This window comes from Haliotis cracherodii, unplaced genomic scaffold (genome assembly GCF_022045235.1).
Source record: "Haliotis cracherodii isolate W230 unplaced genomic scaffold, xgHalCrac1.p SCAF_14, whole genome shotgun sequence".
Taxonomy (NCBI): domain Eukaryota; kingdom Metazoa; phylum Mollusca; class Gastropoda; order Lepetellida; family Haliotidae; genus Haliotis; species Haliotis cracherodii.
The window spans coordinates 36,255,134-36,275,669 of record NW_027266269.1 but is presented as its reverse complement, the minus strand read 5'-3'; the positions used below and the strand labels follow the sequence as shown (position 1 = coordinate 36,275,669).

Here is a 20,536-nt window from a genome sequence, read left to right as displayed (position 1 = left end):
TGATCCATAAAAACTGTCATGTTTTAGTAGTCTCCCTCGACTGTTTATATAGACAGGTCAAGAGATTGATCCATAAAAACTGTCATGTTTTAGAAGTCTCCCTCGAATGTTTATATAGACAGGTCAAGAGATTGATCCATACAAACTGTCATGTTTTAGTAGTCTCCCTCGAATGTTTATATAGACAGGTCAAGAGATGGATCCATACAAACTGTCATGTTTTAGTAGTCTCCCTCGAATGTTTATATAGACAGGTCAAGAGATTGATCCATACAAACTGTCACGTTTTAGTAGTCTCCCTCTAATGTTTATATAGACAGGTCAAGAGATGGATCCATACAAACTGTCACGTTTTAGTAGTCTCCCTCGAATGTTTATATAGACAGGTCAAGAGATGGATCCATACAAACTGTCACGTTTTAGTAGTCTCCCTCGAATGTTTATATAGACAGGTCAAGAGATTGATCCATACAAACTGTCACGTTTTAGTAGTCTCCCTCTAATGTTTATATAGACAGGTCAAGAGATGGATCCATACAAACTGTCACGTTTTAGTAGTCTCCCTCGAATGTTTATATAGACAGGTCAAGAGATGGATCCATACAAACTGTCACGTTTTAGTAGTCTCCCTCGAATGTTTATATAGACAGGTCAAGAGATTGATCCATACAAACTGTCACGTTTTAGTAGTCTCCCTCGAATGTTTATATAGACAGGTCAAGAGATGGATCCATACAAACTGTCACGTTTTAGTAGTCTCCCTCGAATGTTTATATAGACAGGTCAAGAGATTGATCCATACAAACTGTCACGTTTTAGTAGTCTCCCTCGAATGTTTATATAGACAGGTCAAGAGATTGATCCATACAAACTGTCACGTTTTAGTAGTCTCCCTCGAATGTTTATATAGACAGGTCAAGAGATGGATCCATACAAACTGTCATGTTTTAGTAGTCTCCCTCGAATGTTTATATAGATAGGTCAAGAGATGGATCCATAAAAACTGGAATCATTCTCGGAAGAATTCTGCTTAACCTCAGCACGAGTAATAACACACGAAGGAAAAATACCTGGAATTTCTTTTCCAAGATGTTCAGTGCTTTCCGAAGTACGATGCTCAAGACACATCTTCCCCTAGGCTCAAGACACACAATGAGCACGTCTACACCTGTAACAGGTCGAGTTTCTACCACCCCCACATTGACCAACTCAGACACCAAATCTGTCTTCAAATTCACAAAATGGAGAGGTACAACCACATAAACCCTCTAACAAAACCTCACATTTCGCTGAGGGGCGGTCGGGTAGCCCAGTGGTTAAAGCGTTCGCTCGTCACGCCGAAGACCCGGGTTCGATTCCCGGCGTACAATGTGTGAAGCCCATTTCTGGTGTCCCCCGCCGTGATATTGCTGGCATATTGCTAAAACCATACTCACTCACTCATATTTCGCTGATGACTCCTCAGAAAGTGGCGAAATACCATCCAACATCAGAGTTTGAAGAGCCCTTAGGCTAGTATCCCTCACATCGGTAATGGGCTTAACATTGGAACTGTTACCTTAGGCTGACACAAAGCATTTACCAACAAAGGTAAGTACTCCCCTCTCACAACAGCAGACAATGATGACAGGTCAACAACAGCAGACAATGATGACAGGTCAACAACAACAGACAATGATGACAGGTCAACAACAACAGACAATGATGACAGGTCAACAACAGTTAACTTCTCACTGGCCGCACCACAAATGGCTGTGACTTGACATTCACAAAAGCATTCGGGGAATAATGACTGTTTCTGAAAGCGAGCTTTCTCCACTCAGAAAGGCTATGCCCTGGCCTTCGGCGCTATCTACAAGAAGGCTCTGACGGGAATCCAGAAGTATTGTTAGAACCGACTGGAGCAGAACTCGACCTTTTGTCAACAAACTCAGAGCCAGACGTGTTGGAACTAGATACAATCCCTTCCTGGTTTATGTACCTGTGAACTCCTGTCTGGTGACACTGGCCGCTTACAACTACAGCTGACAATGTGAGTTAGCGAATCAGCCAAAGTCGTGTTCTCCTAATATTTTATCACCTTCCAATCTCTATGTTTCATTCTCAGCCTCAAGTCTTTTTTTCTTTTCTCACGTTCAATTTCTTCAAGCCGAAATTTTCTTTCTTCTTCTTTTTTTCGCTGCTTCAAAATCTCTAAACCGAATTTTTCTCTAGTTCAGCTTTCTCTGCTTCAAATTATCGGAGCCGAATTTAATTTCTCTTTCAAATTCGTATTTCGTCAAAGCCAAAACGTCATTTTTTTTCTTCAAGCAAGGCGCTGAAGACCTGGGTTCGATTCCCGACATGGGTACAATGTGTGAAGCCCATTTCTGGTGTCCCCCCGCCATGATATTGCTGGAATATTGCTAAAAGCGGCGTAAAACCAAACTCACTAACTTACTCACTTCAAGCAAGGCCAAAGCATCGTCATCCAAAATGTCTTCCTCATCCATGTAAGTTAAGGTAAGACCCGTTAAGATCCGGGGTAGAATAGGTCTTCAGCAATCCATGCTTGCGACAATGCTTGACTAACAGGATCGGATGGTCAGGGTCGCTCACTCGGTTGATGCACGTCATCGTTTTCCAATTACGTAGATCGTTGCTCATGATATCATTCACTGGATATCTGGTCCAGATTCGATAATTCACAGACCGCCGTCATATTGCTGGATTATTGCTAAGTGCGGCGATGAACAAACAAACAAAGCAGTAAAAATTCAATAATATGAAATATTTCACTGTGGCATTGCGGGCGGGAGCCACGAGTCCGTAGGCGAATCACTTTGTTCAAACTTGGGCTGGGACGGGTAGCTCGGGTACTCAGGTCGGGTGGTTTCTGAGTAGGATCCGGGTAGGATATTGTTTACTGACAACAACTTACTATAGCTCAGTGGTTACACTTCAAGTTGCTAACGTTCGTATTTCTTTCTGACGATGAATTCATTCCTTTTGACTTGTATATGTTTTAGTAAAGATACAGCTTCATTTAGCTCCAGTTTACACATGATCTGTTGTTTGATACATATATCTAAGTAGTTTTGGCCAGGGCAGCAGTAAAGCAAGTCCCAAGTCTTGAGACCTTCGGGGGCGGTCGGGTAGTCTAGTGGTTAACGCGTTCGCTCGTCACGCCGAAGACCCGGGTTCGATTCTCGACATGGGTACAATGTGTGAAGCCCATTTCTGATGTCCCCCGCCGTGATATGGCTGGAATATTGCTAAAAGCGGCGTAAAACCATACCCACTCACTCACTCACTCTTGAAAAACTTACAGTAGGTACCCGGGCAGAGGCAGGTGATAGAGGGTCGGGTACCCGGGCAGAGGCAGGTGATAGAGGGTCGGGTACCCGGGCAGAGGCAGGTGATAGGGGGTCGGGTACCCGGGTAGAGGCAGGTGATAGGGGGTCTGGTACCCGGGTAGTAAATTTGGACTCGTCCCAGCCCTAGTTTAATCCAATTGTATTTTTCAGCAATAAAATACGTTTTAACTAAGTTGAAGGCAATAAGAAAATAGGTTACTGGCTTGCATGTACACACTCAAACAAAACTATATCAGCGAAATCCGACAGATTGGGTTCTCGAAACTCTTGGTCTCACGTTACATTCCACAATCGTACATCTACTTGCAGTCACTTGTGGTGCTTGGATTCAATGTACCGGTCCTGGCAGATTATCCCGTAAACCGTGCATGTAGGAATATGTATAATCGGGGAATATGTACAATCAGGGATACAATGTACCGGTCCTGGCAGATTATCCCGTAAACCATGCATGTAGGAATATGTATAATCGGGGAATATGTATAATCAGGGATACAATGTACCGGTCCTGGCAGATTATCCCGTAAACTGTGCATGTAGGAATATGTATAATCGGGGAATATGTACAATCAGGGAATATGTATAATCCCTAAAATGGTCAGGTATTATACATATTCCCTGATTTAACATCAAGTTTTTTAGACTTCAGAAGCACGTTTGGAGGTACAAGTGGTCTCAGCACACAGAGCTTAGTAAGGTGATCCTGGTACACCCTAATCCACTTGAAATTCCCTTGTCTCATTGACTGCATATCTATTGATCTATTAGATCTACCTGGGCTCGGCAGCTGCAGTCTTTGGTAACACTAGGTTTAACTACAGTCTCTTTTGTTGTTGGTCTCTTCCGCTTTCGCTGGCACTCAATACACATTTTGTGTGACGTTTGCATATTTTTTGTTGACTTTATTTCAGCGGACCAGCGGTCTCATTCTTTTGAAGACGCATTAATTTCACGTTTTACAGTATTTTAATCTCATTTCTATCCTATGTTTTGTTTACAATTAAGACAGTGAGTGAGTTGGGTTTAACGCCGCTTTTAACAGTATTCCAGGTATATCACGGCGTGTCAGCTTAATGTGGGAGGAGAGCACGAAGTGATGCAGATCTCAGACGTTTACCACTTCGGTGAAACCCACCCACGAGCACGGGTATGGTGCTGACAAACCTAGAAACATAATCGGGGCGAACCGGGATTCGAACCCACAATGATAGGTTTCTGGCGTGGCCAAGGGACGCAACTCTGCACAGCGAATGGCGGCGCCTTTGAAGACTGGGCCACCAGTGACCCCTGGTTATAGTTAAGATTAATTGTTAAGTTAAGTGAAAGGTATTTGTTATCATGTCAAATATATTTGTCTTCTCGATTTCTTTTATCAAGTTTGACCATACGACAGCCTGAAATGTATTTCAGGGAATATGTCTAAATAACTTGATGATAAATCAGGGAATATGTATAATACCTGAAAAAAATAGGGAATATGTATATTTCCTGAGTGAATCAGACATCAAATATAGTCCCTGGTTATACATATTTCCTGTAACACATATTCCCCGATTATACATATTTCCTGTAACACATACACCTAATGACGAGATATCGGGCCACGTGGTTTATCGACAGCGCTCTGTACATTGCTACTACTGGCGTTTATGTGGATGCACGCGATACTTTCGACTCACAACATTGCGAAATGTGTGACCCGACCTTCGGAGCGTTATCTCATGGCGGAACAACAAACACAATTGCACATAAATCATATTGACCTCAAAACGCTCACAGTGGAAGCCCACCAGTTATTGAGTACCACCATTTATTGAGTTATTGAGAATGTGTTCTCAAGAACCTCCGCCATGACAGTTCATGTAGCCTAGCAACCACGGCTCCACACACTGCTAGATAGACTAGACTCCTTGCACTGCCCACCGTCTCGAGTCGTAAACGGGTGCATTCATGTTTCACACAGCACCCGCTGGCCTGGTTCGCGGGGTACATATCACCATGCAGGAAGAAGCTGTGTCACACCCGAACAATCCACCCCGATAACGCTCACACATTAAAATGGACGTGTGGGGTTAGGATTTCTGCTGTATCGGATACAGGACGTATTGTCCCAGGTAACTATCGAACGTCTTTGTTTGTGATGAAATGTAAGCGCCGGGTTAACGTGTTGAATCTAGGTTACGATAATTATTCATGGTCTAGTGAACAGACACACCCTGACGTCAACTGGTAGGTGAAATACAACATGTTATACTGAGACTGTGACTTGATATGGATGCGTATATACCTGCACTAGTGGCGTTATCAACATATATATCACACGTTGTTCAGGAGGTGAATATGAGGTATGTGTTAAGCGATGTGCCGGGAATTATGATAAAATATGTCACACGTTGTTTAGGAAGTAAGAATAGGATATAACAACTATATTATCGATATACTGGTATATATTAGGCATGTTGATCTGCTGTCTGGGGTGGGTGGTGTGGTGGTGGTGGTGGTGTGTCTGTGTGTGTGTGGGGGGGGGGGTGGGTGGGGGAGAAGGGGGATGAGCGAGGGAGGAAGAGAGTGAGAGAGAGGGAGGTGCTCAGCTGCCACGACACACACCTCATGTCCTGTATACCGGCAGTCGCCATATAGGTCACAGAATATATCGGCAACATATCATCTTCCTTGTTTTTCTTAATAATCTGAATATAATTGAATCTGGGCAAACAAAAATAAACTAAGAATTATAAATTACTAACATGAAAAGATGAGCGTACGTGTTGTTCTTCATGTACTATATCGCTATTTCGCCCGCTTACATAAAGGTCAGACGTATGTCACGGGCCTGATGTGGATTGTAGGCCACGCTTACATAAAGGTCAGACGTATGTCACGGGCCTGATGTGGATTGTAGGCCCCGCTTACATGAAGGTCAGACGTATGTCACGGGCCTGATGTGGATTGTAGGCCACGCTTGCATAAAGGTCAGACGTATGTCACGGGCCTGATGTGGATTGTAGGCCCCGCTTACATAAACGTCAGACGTATGTCACGGGCCTGATGAGGATTGTAGGCCCCGCTTACATAAACGTCAGACATATGTCACGGACCTGATGTGGATTGTAGGCCCCGCTTACATAAACGTCAGACATATGTCACGGGCCTGATGTGGATTGTAAGCCCCGCTTACATAAACGTCAGACGTATGTCACGGGCCTGATGAGGATTGTAGGCCCCGCTTACATAAAGGTCAGACGTATGTCACTGGCCTGATGGGGATTGTAGGCCACGCTTACATGAAGGTCGGAGGTATGTCACAGGCCTGATGTGGATTGTAGGCCCCGCTTATATAAAGTTCGGGCGTATGTCACAGGCCTGATGTGGATTGTAGGCCCTGCTTATATAAAGTTCGGGCGTATGTCACGGGCCTGATGTGGATTGTAGGCCCCGCTTACATAAACGTCAGACGTATGTCACGGGCCTGATGAGGATTGTAGGCCCCGCTTACACAAAGGTCAGACGTATGTCACGGGCCTGATGAGGATTGTAGGCCCCGCTTACATAAAGGTCAGACATATGTCACTGGCCTGATGTGGATTGTAGGCCCCGCTTACATACAGGTCAGACGTATGTCACGGGCCTGATGAGGATTGTAGGCCCCGCTTACATAAAGTTCGGACATATGTCACTGGCCTGATGGGGATTGTAGGCCCCGCTTACATGAAGGTCGGGCGTATGTCACAGGCCTGATGTGGATTGTAGGCCCCGCTTACATAAATCTGTCAAAATCCGATGCACCGAATCGGAACATAATGACCGAATAACTGTTTAAAGTAAAAAGCCTTTGTTTTATCGAAGTGTCATCTAAATTTTCACTTCCGCTTGATCTCTAAAATCTCTCCTTGTTGTTTATTAGAGGAAATACAATTTTTTTACAATTCACATCCGAATGCCACCCCGCCTCCTCCCCTCTCCCTCCCCGCCTCCTCCCCTCTCCCTCCCCGCTCCTTCCCCTCTCCCTCCCATCTCCCTCCCATCTCCCTCCCCGCCTCCTCCCCTCTCCCTCCCCTCTCCCTCCCCGCCTCCTCCCCTCTCCCACCCCGCCTCCTCCCCTCTCCCTCCCCGCCTCCTCCCCTCTCCCTCCCCGCCTCCTCCCCGCTCCCTCCCCTCTCCCTCCCCTCTCCCTCCCCTCTCCCTCCCCGTCTCCTCCCTTCTCCCTCCCCGCTTTCCCCGCCGTAACAATACAAGGGGTATCCCTAAAGTCTTGAAAAGCGCAGTTTGCAAAATTTGGTCATTATTGTCATTAAGATCTCTCATCAGCGGAATGGTTTGTTTTCACTTTATAAGTATTAACACACAGGCAGCAGTCTTCGCTACTTAATCCTCGCGATATTTCGTGATTCTATTTCAAGTGGCGAGGACAATAGCGTTCCAATTAGACGTCAGACTCAAAAGGGTGAATGTTTGCTTGTCCTGGTCTGATACGGCGCGCACCGGGTATGAAGGGTTAATGAGCGTTATTAATGCACACTGGAATGTAGGGCTTCTAGTAAACGCTCCAGTGATGTCGTGCAGAGATCTCAGCATCTTCAAATCTGAACATCAGCTTTATTCATGAATGACATGACGGAAGTTTGGAGGGCCCCCTGATTGTGTGGCGTCATGGCATGGTGTCCGTCGTCCGTCGCTGTCCACTGGTTGGCTCTGTACGTGAAGCTGCAATTCGCCGATCACCTTTTGGCCGTGACTCTATATTTCGTATCTCCAACACAAAATCCAAGCCCCGAATATTTGTAGGTCAGTTTCTTAATCAACATTACACCCGTAGTTCCGTTGCCTCGTTTTAGATGTTGCTATGGCAACAGACACCCCGCAAATCCCACCTGTCATTAATTATTCAATGTTAGTGATATCTGACGAGTATACCTACTGTTGTATTGTCGAGATTTAGGGGTAGCTGGGTGTTGTCTGACGAATACTAGTATACCCGACTGTTGCATTGTCTAGACTTAGGGGTAGCTATTTGTTGTGTGGCGAATATACCGACTGTTGTATTATCTAGATTTGGGAGAAGCTATTTGTTGTGTGGCGAATACACCAGACTGTTGTATTGTCTAGACTTAGGGGTAGCTAGGTGTTGAGTGACGAATATACCAGACTGTTGTTTTGTCTAGACTTAGGGGTAGCTAGGTGTTGAGTGACGAATATACCAGACTGTTGTTTTGTCTAGACTTAGGGGTAGCTAGGTGTTGTGTGTCGAATACACCAGACTGTTGTATTGTCTAGATTCAGGGGTAGCGAGGTGTTGAGTGACGAATATACCCGACTGTTGTATTGTCTAGAGTTGGAGGTAGCTAGGTGTTGTGTGACGAATATACCCGACTGTTGTACTGTCTAGAGTTGGAGGTAGTTAGGTGTTGAGTGACGAACATACCCGACTGTTGTATTGTCTAGATTCAGGGGTAGTGAGGTGTTGTGTGACTGGACTGGACATCGCGATATGCTGTTTAAATTGTATTCCAGTTCTACTAGGCATCACGGTATACTGTTTAAATTGTATTCCAGTTCAAATGGTCATCACGGTATACTGTTTAAATTGTATTCCCAGTTCTACTGGATATCAAGGTATGCTGTTTAAATTGTATTCCAGTTCTACTAGGCATCACGGTATACTGTTTAAATTGTATACCCAGTTCTACTGGGCATGGCGATATGCTGTATGAATTGTATTCCAGTTCTACTGGGCATGGCGATATGCTGTATAAATTGTATTCCAGTTCTACTAGTCATCACGGTATACTGTTTAAATTGTATTCCGAGTTCTACTGGGCATCAGGGTATACTGTTTAAATTGTATTCCCAGTTCTACTGGGCATGGCGATATGCTGTATAAATTGTATTCCCAGTTCTACTGGGCATCAGGGTATGCTGTTTAAATTGTATTCCCAGTTCTACTGGGCATCAAGGTATGCTGTATAAATTGTATTCAAGTTCTACTAGACATCACGGTATACTGTTTAAATTGTATTCCAGTTCTACTGGGCATCACGATATGCTGTTTAAATTGTATTCCCAGTTCTACTGGGCATCAAGGTATGCTGTATAAATTGTATTCAAGTTCTACTAGACATCACGGTATACTGTTTAAATTGTATTCCAGTTCTACTGGGCATCACGATATGCTGTTTAAATTGTATTCCAGTTCTACTAGACATCACGGTATACTGTATAAATTGTATTCCAGTTCTACTGGGCATTGTTGTGCCGTGTGGTTTTTTCTCGTAAACTAAGCCGGAAACAGCAATCAGCTGTTCACACGTTGTCTCACATTTATTATTAGAACTAATATAAAGATATTAAAATAGGTGACAAACATAAGTCCAGATATACAGTGAACATCTTTTGTAACCAAACAGTGTCATTACATGATTAATTGGCGTAACAAAGTCTTAGAGTTGGGGACACAGACATCAAAACTCATTATGGCGTGTATAACGCGCGCCCCCTTTAAACAGCTGTGCATTTGATGGCTCAGTTGAGTGATCCTGAACGAAGTGTGTTTAGAACGACATTGATCACGGTGTCGATGAAAGGCTGAATGTAATATCCATGTGTATCAATAATGTAATAAGCCGCTTATTGTCGGAGTACGCCGAGACCGTTGTATGTGGCGGTCGATGGTGTTGTTATCGACGTAGGTGTCCCAGCTGGTGGGGACGGGTCGGCAGTACACACACTAGCTGTTGCTGCTTCGCCGAGCGATCTGTACTCAACTGTAGAACTCAGGGGTCTCCGGGTTCAGCTGATCTATACCGAACACTGATCTAACTCACTCACTCACTCACTCACTCACTCACTCACTCACACACTCACTCACTCACTCACTCACTCACTCACTCACTCACTCACTCACACACTCACTCACACACTCACACACTCACTCGCACACTCACTCATTCACTCACTCACTCACTCACACACTCACACACTCACTCACTCACTCACTCACTCACTCGCACACTCACTCACTCACTTGTGTTGATAAGACGCGAGGAATGTATACCCCATACTGAGTAGCGTAGATTCGGTGTGGTTCAATAAGCTTGTGTTGCGCCGGCGCTCGATATCACACACCACATATAATGCATTTTACAACGGAAAATAGGCCTTTCAGTTTGCAGCTGGTTTGAGGGTAAGTATGCTTTGCAAACAACGTAACTCACATGCTTGACGTCATGAAAGACGTGCTTAATGCCACATCTCATATGCTTGACGTCATGATAGACGTGCTTAATGCCACAACACACAAGCTTGACATCATGATAGACTTGCTTAATGCCACACCTCATATGCTCGACGTCATGATAGACGTGGTTAATGCCACAACACACATGCTTGACATCATGATAGACTTGCTTAATGCCACACCTCACATGCTTGACATCATGATAGACTTGCTTAATGCTACACCTCACATGCTTGACATCATGCTACACTTGCTTAATGCCACACCTAACATGCTTGACGTCATGATAGACTTGCTTAATGCCACAACACACATGCTTGACGTCATGATAGACTTGCTTAATGCCACACCTCACATGCTTGACATCATGATAGACTTGCTTAATGCCACAACTCATATGCTTGGCATCATGATAGACTTGCGTAATGCCAAACCTCACATGCTTGACATCATGATACACTGGCTTAATGCCACAACACACATGCTTGACATCATGATAGACTTGCTTAATGCCACACCTCACATGCTTGACATCATGATAGACTTGCTTAATGCCACAACACACATGCTTGACATCATGATAGACTTGCTTAATGCCACAACACACATGCTTGACATCATGATCGACTTGCTTAATGCCACACCTCACATGCTTGACGTCATGATAGACTTGCTTAATGCCACAACACACATGCTTGACATCATGATACACTGACTTAATGCCACAACACACATGCTTGACGTCATGATACACTTCCTTAATGCCACAACTCATATGCTTGACATCATGATAGACTTGCTTAATGCCACACCTCACATGCTTGACATCATGATAGACTTGCTTAATGCCACAACACACATGCTTGACATCATGATAGACTTGCTTAATGCCACACCTCACATGCTTGACATCATGATAGACTTGCTTAATGCCACAACACACATGCATGACATCATGATAGACTTGCTTAATGCCACAACACACATGCTTGACGTCATGATACACTTCCTTAATGCCACAACTCACATGCTTGACATCATGATAGACTTGCTCAATGCCACACCTCACATGCTTGACATCATGATACACTTGCTTAATGCCAAAACTCACATGCTTGACGTCATGGTACACTTGCTTAATGCCACAACTCACATGCTTGACGTCATGATAGACTTGCTTTATGTCACAGCTGACATGCTTGACATCATGATAAACTTGCTTAATGCCACAACTCACATGCTTGACATAATTATACACTTGCTTAATGCCACAACTCACATCCTTGACATCATGATAGACTTGCTTAATGCCATAACACACATGCTTGACATCATGATACACTTGCTTAATGTCACAACTGACATGCTTGACATAATTATACACTTGCTTAATGCCACAACTCACATGTTTGACATCATGATAGACTTGCTTAATGCCATAACACACATGCTTGACATCATGATAGACTTGCTTAATGCCACACCTCACATGCTTGACATCATGATAGACTTGCTTAATGCCACACCTCACATGCTTGACATCATGATAGACTTGCTTAATGCCACAACACACATGCTTGACGTCATGATACACTGGCTTAATGCTACAACTCATATGCTTGACATCATGATAGACTTGCTTAATGCCACACCTCACATGCTTGACATCATGGTAGACTTGCTTAATGCCACAACACACATGCTTGACATCATGATAGACTTGCTTAATGCCACACCTCACATGCTTGACGTCATGATAGACTTGCTTAATGCCACAACACACATGCTTGACATCATGATAGACTTACTTAATGCCACAACACACATGCTTGACGTCATGATACACTTCCTTAATGCCACAACTCACATGCTTGACGTCATGATAGACTTGCTCAATGCCAAAACTCACATGCTTGTTGTCATGATACACTTGCTTAATGCCACATCTCACATGCTTGACATCATGATACACTTGCTTAATGCCAAAACTCACATGCTTGACGTCATGGTACACTTGCTTAATGCCACAACTCACATGCTTGACGTCATGATACACTTGCTTAATGCCACACCCCACATGCTTGACGTCATGATACACTGGCTTAATGCCACACTTCACATGCTTGACATCATGATACACTTGCTTAATGCTACACCTCACATGCTTGACATCATGATAGACTTGCTTAATGCCACAACACACATGCTTGACATCATGATACACTGGCTTAATGCCACACCTCACATGCTTGACATCATGATAGACTTGCTTAATGCCACACCTCACATGCTTGACATCATGATAGACTTGCTTAATGCCACACCTCACATGCTTGACATCATGATAGACTTGCTTAATGCCACACCTCACATGCTTGACGTCATGATACACTGGCTTAATGCCACACCTCACATGCTTGACATCATGCTACACTTGCTTAATGCCACACCTCACATGCTTGACATCATGATATACTGGCTTAATGCCACACCTCACATGCTTGACATCATGATAGATTTGCTTAATGCCACACCTCACATGCTTGACGTCATGGTACACTTGCTTAATGCCACACCTCACATGCTTGACATCATGATAGACTTGCTTAATGCCACACCTCACATGCTTGACGCCATGATACACTTGCTAAATGCCACACCTCACATGCTTGACATCATGATAGACTTGCTCAATGCCACACCTCACATGCTTGACATCATGATACACTGACTTAATGCCACACCTCATATGCTTGACATCCAAGTTTTCTGTCTTGTCACCATGGTCGTCTTCTGAGAAACTGTGTGCGCCAGTCCTCTACAGCCTCCAGGTGCGACGACATTACTGACTATGCCTGAGGTCGATAGAAGGCCTTCAGCGTGTTTCGTTGTTCAGCAGCAGGGATTGTTTATTTGTTTGTTTGTTTGTTGTTTAACGCCGCACTCAGCAATATTCCAGCTTTATGGCGGCGGTCTGTAAGTAATCGAGTGTCGACCAGACAACCCAGTGATTGAAAACATCAGCATCGATCCACGCAATTGGGATATGATGACATGCATCAACCAAATCAGCGAGCCTGACCACCCGATCCCGTTAGTAGCCTCTTACGACAAGCATAGTGGCCTTTTACGGCCAGTATGGGTCTGCAGGGAATATTTTCATTAGGCGTGTTATATATACCGGACAATACAAATTAGGGATTATGGATATATTTGGGAATATGTTTTTGTAGCGAAGAAGATTTCATAATAATCCCTTAAAATACCCATAATGCTTGAGTGTTGGTTCAGTACAGATGTACGCACACGTGGTTGCGTAACGGCGATTGATGTGTTTTTAATCAATAGTTTTTGTTGTTGTGATTATTATAATTTGCTAGGGCATGATTATAATATCCTTTGATTTCAGTGACCTAACGCCGGCAGGTTTTATTGTTGTTTTACGCCGCATACGGCAATATTCCGGCTATATGACAACAGTTTGTCGATGAAACCAGATAATCCAGTGACTGATATTATGAGCGCCTATCCAGGTTGTTGGCGGTACACTGACACTCAATGTACAAAGTCAGCGAGCCTCGTACGAGCAGCACACACTGCAGGGGATCTATTCTGACACAGCCTCATGGGGCAGACATAACGTCAGAGAACGTATCGATACTGCTGAAACAGCTGTTGTCGCAACCTGCAGATATGCAGTGAGCAATTCTCGTAAACTGTACCTCGGCCTCAGAGGGATTGATGTACCCTCTGTGTTAGTGATAAACTACCATGGACGGTACATCGACCCATGTCACCCGGGGACCGATGGAGAACACATGTATCTGACCGAACACTGGACTGTATTGCAGGTATTTGCATATATCTGTAGTGCATGCATGCATGCTCATGTCCGAATCGGTAAGAATACCACAGTTAGGCTTTTGTCCACTTCGTTCATTTTTCACATTTATCGCCGCAAACTTAGAATTATTCCCTCAAGATATATATTTCAATCGGAAAATATCGTAAAGATCCAGAAAATGGCGGCTTGCACGATTAATTCGAGATACAAAATAGTATTTGGTATTTTGCAAATGTAATGGCAATTCGTAAACGTAAGAAATGTACCCTCCGTGTTAGCAGGACATACTGAAAATAATGGAATGGGCCTCAGCCAATCAAACTCCGACGTTCATGAGTAGTTCGGTGCAAGTGGGCCCTGGGCACCGTTCCACAAAGCGATTTTAGCGCTATGATTGTCGTAAACCAGTGTTAAAGTATGGGAGTTACGATCACCTTAGCGCTAAGATGGTTTTGTGGAACGGGGCCCAGGGCCCACTTGCACAGAACAATCTTAGTTACAATCATTCTTAGGCGGCTACAATCAACTTTACAATCACCATACAATTGTCCTATTCCACTTGCACAAACCGATCTTAGCGCGATTGAAATCTTCAACGGTGGAGGTACGAATATTTTAAACTCGACTCCTGTCTACAGTTGTCTGCCAACGGGCATAGTTTGCTGCGCATACAATAAGTGGAACCGGTATCGACACGCAACACGTATCTCCCTCCATCGCACTTTTCACAGTTTCAAGAAAGGTCCCAATTATTTGAAGGAAACGATTACTAGAATGAAGGCATATATTCTTGTCGGTATTAATACTGTCGTGATTTAGGAATTGTTTTCTTTTTCAACAAGAGAAATACCTACTCATGTTTTTATTCAAAGTATTGAAATATGAATAAATACATAATTTAGTAACACAATTATTAGGCAAATCAAAATAAATAATAATAATATTTACTAAAATCATAACGCGTAAATGCATGATCGTCATCTGCTTGGGAGAGCTTTCGTAAAATCCTACATATATCCTTCATGTTTTCGTCTCGTTGCTACAACAGAGGATGTTATGACTGCCATTTCAAAACACAGAAAGACGAGAACTTTCAAAAACGCATAGACGAGAAATAAGAATAATGAATAATGTTTCGAGAAAGCAAATGTTGATTAATATTTACTGGGTATTATTATCATTATTTATTTATTTTAAAAGTGTGAATTTTATTTTTGCTATTTATGGGATATTTTGCAAAAAAATCAAATGTGTCATCATGTATATTTGCTTGTTTGATGAATACTTGTATTTCCTTTTCTTTTAAACTCTGATATTTAACCACTCGTCCCCGTCCCATTTGATTTTAGATTTAAACATGTATGATTTGCTCTTCAGCTTGTATTTATCTGTAGATTAATTTAATGATAAACTAAAGACAAAATAACTGACACGAATGTGACTCAAAAGAAATATAGGGGAAGCTCAGCGATTCAACAACATTGATACACTGGGTAAGGTAGATTGTACTCTACGGGCTTATACAAAGGGAAACCACTCCCATCTAGAGTATAAACTAAGATTAGCTGCCCTTGACTTATCGAAAAGGTCACGGACGTTACACATCGCTTGCGGGACGACTTAGGTTTTTATCCTTCCCTTGTTTAGCGAAAAGGTATGTTGTTTCACATTTCTTTCAGTATTGAGTCGGATGGGAATATTCCTTTTAGCTATCGACTCGATAGTTACGTGTTTAACTATGGTAATTAACAATATTTCTGACGTTAAATCTGTGGTGCGTTCAGTGTCGATTCGAATAATAAAGTTTAACAAAATAAAGAGGCAATGTTTGAACGTAAAGCAGATTATTTATGTGAAACAGACCAAGCCTTGCACGCCATTATGTCAAGTGTATTCAGGGACTACAACGATCTTAGCTACTTAAGATTGGTCCGGACCAATTGTAAGTTGCGATTGTAGCTTACAATGATCTTAGCCTACAATGGCTTTGTGCATGTGGATGATGATCGTAGTCGAGGCTTAAGATCGCGACCTTAAGGATTTACAATAATTGTAGCGCTAAGATCGCTTTGTGCAAGAGGACCCAGGTTAGAACTGGTCCCCAACAACCTCAGCTGCTTGATCGGGTGGCGAGGGACAGTGATATGGTTGATAATCGTACCCCATTTGTGTATATCGTTGCTCACAATGTCATTCACTGGGTTCATAGGACGCCAGCATAGACCTGGAATATTTCTCAGCTGGGAGTAAAACAAGACACAAATATCAATCGTAATCGTGTACCTGACGTGTGTATTCTGTGTTGCAGGACCGATGTGGCGTGGGGGGAAGGTGACAACGACACGAGAACTACACTGGCGACAGCCCTGGTCGTCGACTCTACACAGAAGCTCCAGCACCCACCTACTCCTTACTGTGACAAGGGAACGCAGCACGTCCTCGGACGCCATGTCAGATGAGTACAGGACAGGAAATTTGCAATATCTGTGCGTAACTGGTTGACCTTCTGTTGATCCACATCACGACACAGGAAGATGGCCGCGTGAGGGTCAGGGCGAATGAAGTCGACTACAGAGAGGAAGCGGACAAAGGGTATGGATATAACCAACATGGCCGATGGTGAAACTGAGAGTTGCCATGGTGACGATATATCAAGTATGCAGATACAGGCACTCCGTAGCTTGTTTCTCCTGTTGGTTTTGGCAGTTTCAATTCTCGTCGTGGTCTCGTCCCTCGCAGTGCTCAGGAAGCCGAAACTAGCACCCAGTGTCAATGTCTATGTGGGCGTGGCACTGGGCAATGACGGTGACGACTCTGAACGCTTAAAACGTGGTGTTGACATCCCTCTTGCGCATGCGCCTGCTGGAAGAGGAAAGCAATTGCACAGTGTCCCCATGCGTAAGATTCCCACAGAGAAGGGCAAACATAAAACCAGTCATGGGCACAGCAACAATACAACAATGTCTGTCAAGGGAAACGGCAGGAAAATTACTCACGGTCGGGTTGATATAAAACATGGACCAATAGTCAATCCAAGGCACAAACAATCTGGAAACATTACTCATCCCGGTAGACGACATGACAAGCACACTGTGGATCGGGCAGACCTGGCAACGCCATCAAGGAAACCAGTGCCCAGCAAATACAACTCCACTCATTCACGTGACATGCGACGTCATGGAACCAACGGAGGTTAGGAGATGTGTGTCATCCAATCAAATTACAGCAACTGTGCCACGTGACGCTGGTTCAACCAATGGAAGCAATGAATTCAACATGTGCCTTGACTCATTCTGGTGTTAATAGATTGAAGCGGCATTGTTATACTGGGGTATCCACTTGATAATATGTTCACTGTATTCCGCTCTGTGTTCACTGTAATCCGCAATGGCTGGAACATGTTAGAAACTATTTGCCCGAATTTGTTGTGTAACTTTGAACAATACCTTGGACACGTCATGGTCAGCGCATTGCTTAACACGGTGCACGCGGGACACCCCTGTGGGACCGACCATTGCATTTTCTGGAGTGTGTGTGTGTGTGTGTGTGTGTGTGGCATTTTTGTGGCAGAATTTTTTTTTTCCCCAACCAAATGAAGCATAATTATTTATTTGGAGAATTTTGGGGACAATATATCTTTACCCCCGCCCCTTTATCAAATGGCCGGTCGCTAAGATGTGCCAGAAACCTATCATTATGGAATCCCGATTGTTTCATGGCTTGTCATATCACCGACCAGTGTTTTCCTACCATTTCCGGCTTTCCTTCCGCATAGAGCTGACACGCGTGATATAACCGGAAAACTGTTCAAAGCGGCCCTGAACTCACAGAACACCAGATCGACTCCAGGAATAGAACAAAATTCAAGTCAGAAACGTATCTCAAACATGCCTGACGTAGAAACGTCCCCAGTCTGATAAGATACAATTGAAGTTTGGTCCAAACCTTTCGACTCACTCACTCACTCACTCACTCACTCACTCACTCCATCGTTCAAACACCACATCGGAGATTGTATAGACACCTGACACCTCACTGGTCTTTTTGCAATATCGGGGATATACTGAGACTATCACTAGCTGTAGAAGTACGTGAGTTGAACTCCGATCACCGCCAAGTTGAAGAGTCACGTGACAGCTGAACGGTGAACAAGGAAAGGGGAGATAACCGAAGAGGGCAGGGTTCGGTTCTGACGGGTTCTGACGGGTACTCGATGTTTCGAGTATTAGAACACCAGGGGAGATAACTCCCATCTTCAGATCTCTCTGAAGAGAAACAGGACAGTGTCAGCTACATTGACAGATGAGATGCTAAAAATACAAAACATGACTGATTGTGGGACATAATTATTTCTGTTGGAATCGCGTCCTCGAGACAGAGTCACGTGAGCCCTGTATCTAAGCAGTGGTTGTCAGTGAGTGTGATTGTCTGTGTGGGCCTGCTGTATCGCACTGTGATAACTCTTGACGTCACCCAGGGTATTAATGTGACGTCATCAACCATGGTACTCTTGTGACGTCATATGCATGTATTTGCGATTGTTTGTTGGGATTCATTTCAATATTGAGAAAATCTCAAACATGAGTATTTCATTTGCTTTTTAACATTTTCAGATCTTTTATTTTGTTAAAAGATGTATTTTCATTGTGATTAACCCACGTGACAAGAGGATGATAGACTTGCTATTATATACAAAATATGTCTTTCATACCGAAGTGTCTGCATGTTGCCGGATTACCAGACTCAAATACCACCTATGCAGAAACCTTGCAAAAACGCGAGATCAAAGTATGAAACAATCACGTAGTATATGGAGTCGGTAATCTCCTGGACGTCTCGTAAACCGTCGGAATGAAAAGATCTATTTTTGAGGGAAATGCTCCTTTTGGGTATTGAATAAATTATTTTTTTATACTCCATGTGTTTGTGTTGTGACGTAGAGCGGCATATGTGCCAGCTTCTTGCTGTCTCGCTTGAGGGGATCTATTTTGACGCCGCTTTAAACCGTATCCCAGTCGTATCACTCTGAAAACTTGATTGGGGTGTGTGGGTTTGCATGGCGCTGGTTACCGACGTTGCTGGGGTAGGTAGGGGTGGAGGGTGTGTGTGTGTGTGGGGGGGGGGGGGGGGTCAGTGGGTGATCTTGAATTTTGTGAGAAAATGGAGACTAGATATTTTGTTAAGTGTAACTATGAACGTACGTATAAAAAAAACTTAAAAAACATCTCGCAACAATGCATTTTTTTGTCAAAATCTATTTTTCCATCTGTCTGAAGCATACTTTGTTCGTTTCCTCTCAGCATATTCAGCTACAGTTTATATTGTTCGATTACAAACACACCCACACACCCATAGTCGGGGCGAATTCTAGATCAGAGGATCCTAAAACGACTAAGGGAGGTAATTCAGACCCGATTATAGTCAATTCTGTAGATATGTGTTAGATCATCAAGCTGACCTCACTCGCTCACTCACTCTGCTTGTAGTGAGATGCGACTGAATGGATCGGTTGGCTCAGTGGCCTTGTTGTTTGCATGTCGCCCTAACCGGAGGGCGTGCGTTACTGCTCACAATATCAATCACCGGTTTATCAGGTCCAGATTTGGTTATTTAGAGACCGCCGTAATGTACATGGCATATTGCTAAGTGCGGCGTTGAACAAACAAACAAACAAATCTCATGTATTGAACTCACTCGGTGTTGAATACACTGGGCTGCCACTGGGACCAGATAAACAAACGTCAATTTCGTGTGAAGTCGCGAACACGAGCCATATTTCATGGTGGGAAAAACACCATCATCCTTATTTGCTCCTTTGGGAGATTGTATGATTAAGACTGACACAGACTTGGACAGCAGTGAGACAGGGACACTAAGGTAAGACGTGTCAGCGAACTCAGGGGAGAGGACATCAACATGAAACATGACACACTTGAAGGACACGCACCTATGTTAGGTCTGCATGTCACGTGGCCTAAGGAGCCCCGGGCCCCGTTCCACAAAGCGATCCCAGCGCCGAGGTGATCGTAACTCCCATACTTTAACATTGACTTACGACAATCGTAGTGCTAAGATTGCTTTGTGGAACGGGGCCCAGGTTGT

General features: G+C 43.8%; 1 long non-coding RNA gene across 1 annotated transcript; it reads left to right on the top strand.

Moving 5' to 3' along the window:
- The first annotated feature begins 5,288 nt into the window (after positions 1-5,288).
- Positions 5,289-19,348, top strand: LOC139460792 (uncharacterized). Its single transcript, XR_011652838.1, has 2 exons — positions 5,289-5,470; positions 16,743-19,348. It is a non-coding gene; the product is annotated as an uncharacterized lncRNA (long non-coding RNA).
- Positions 19,349-20,536: the final 1,188 nt, after the last annotated feature.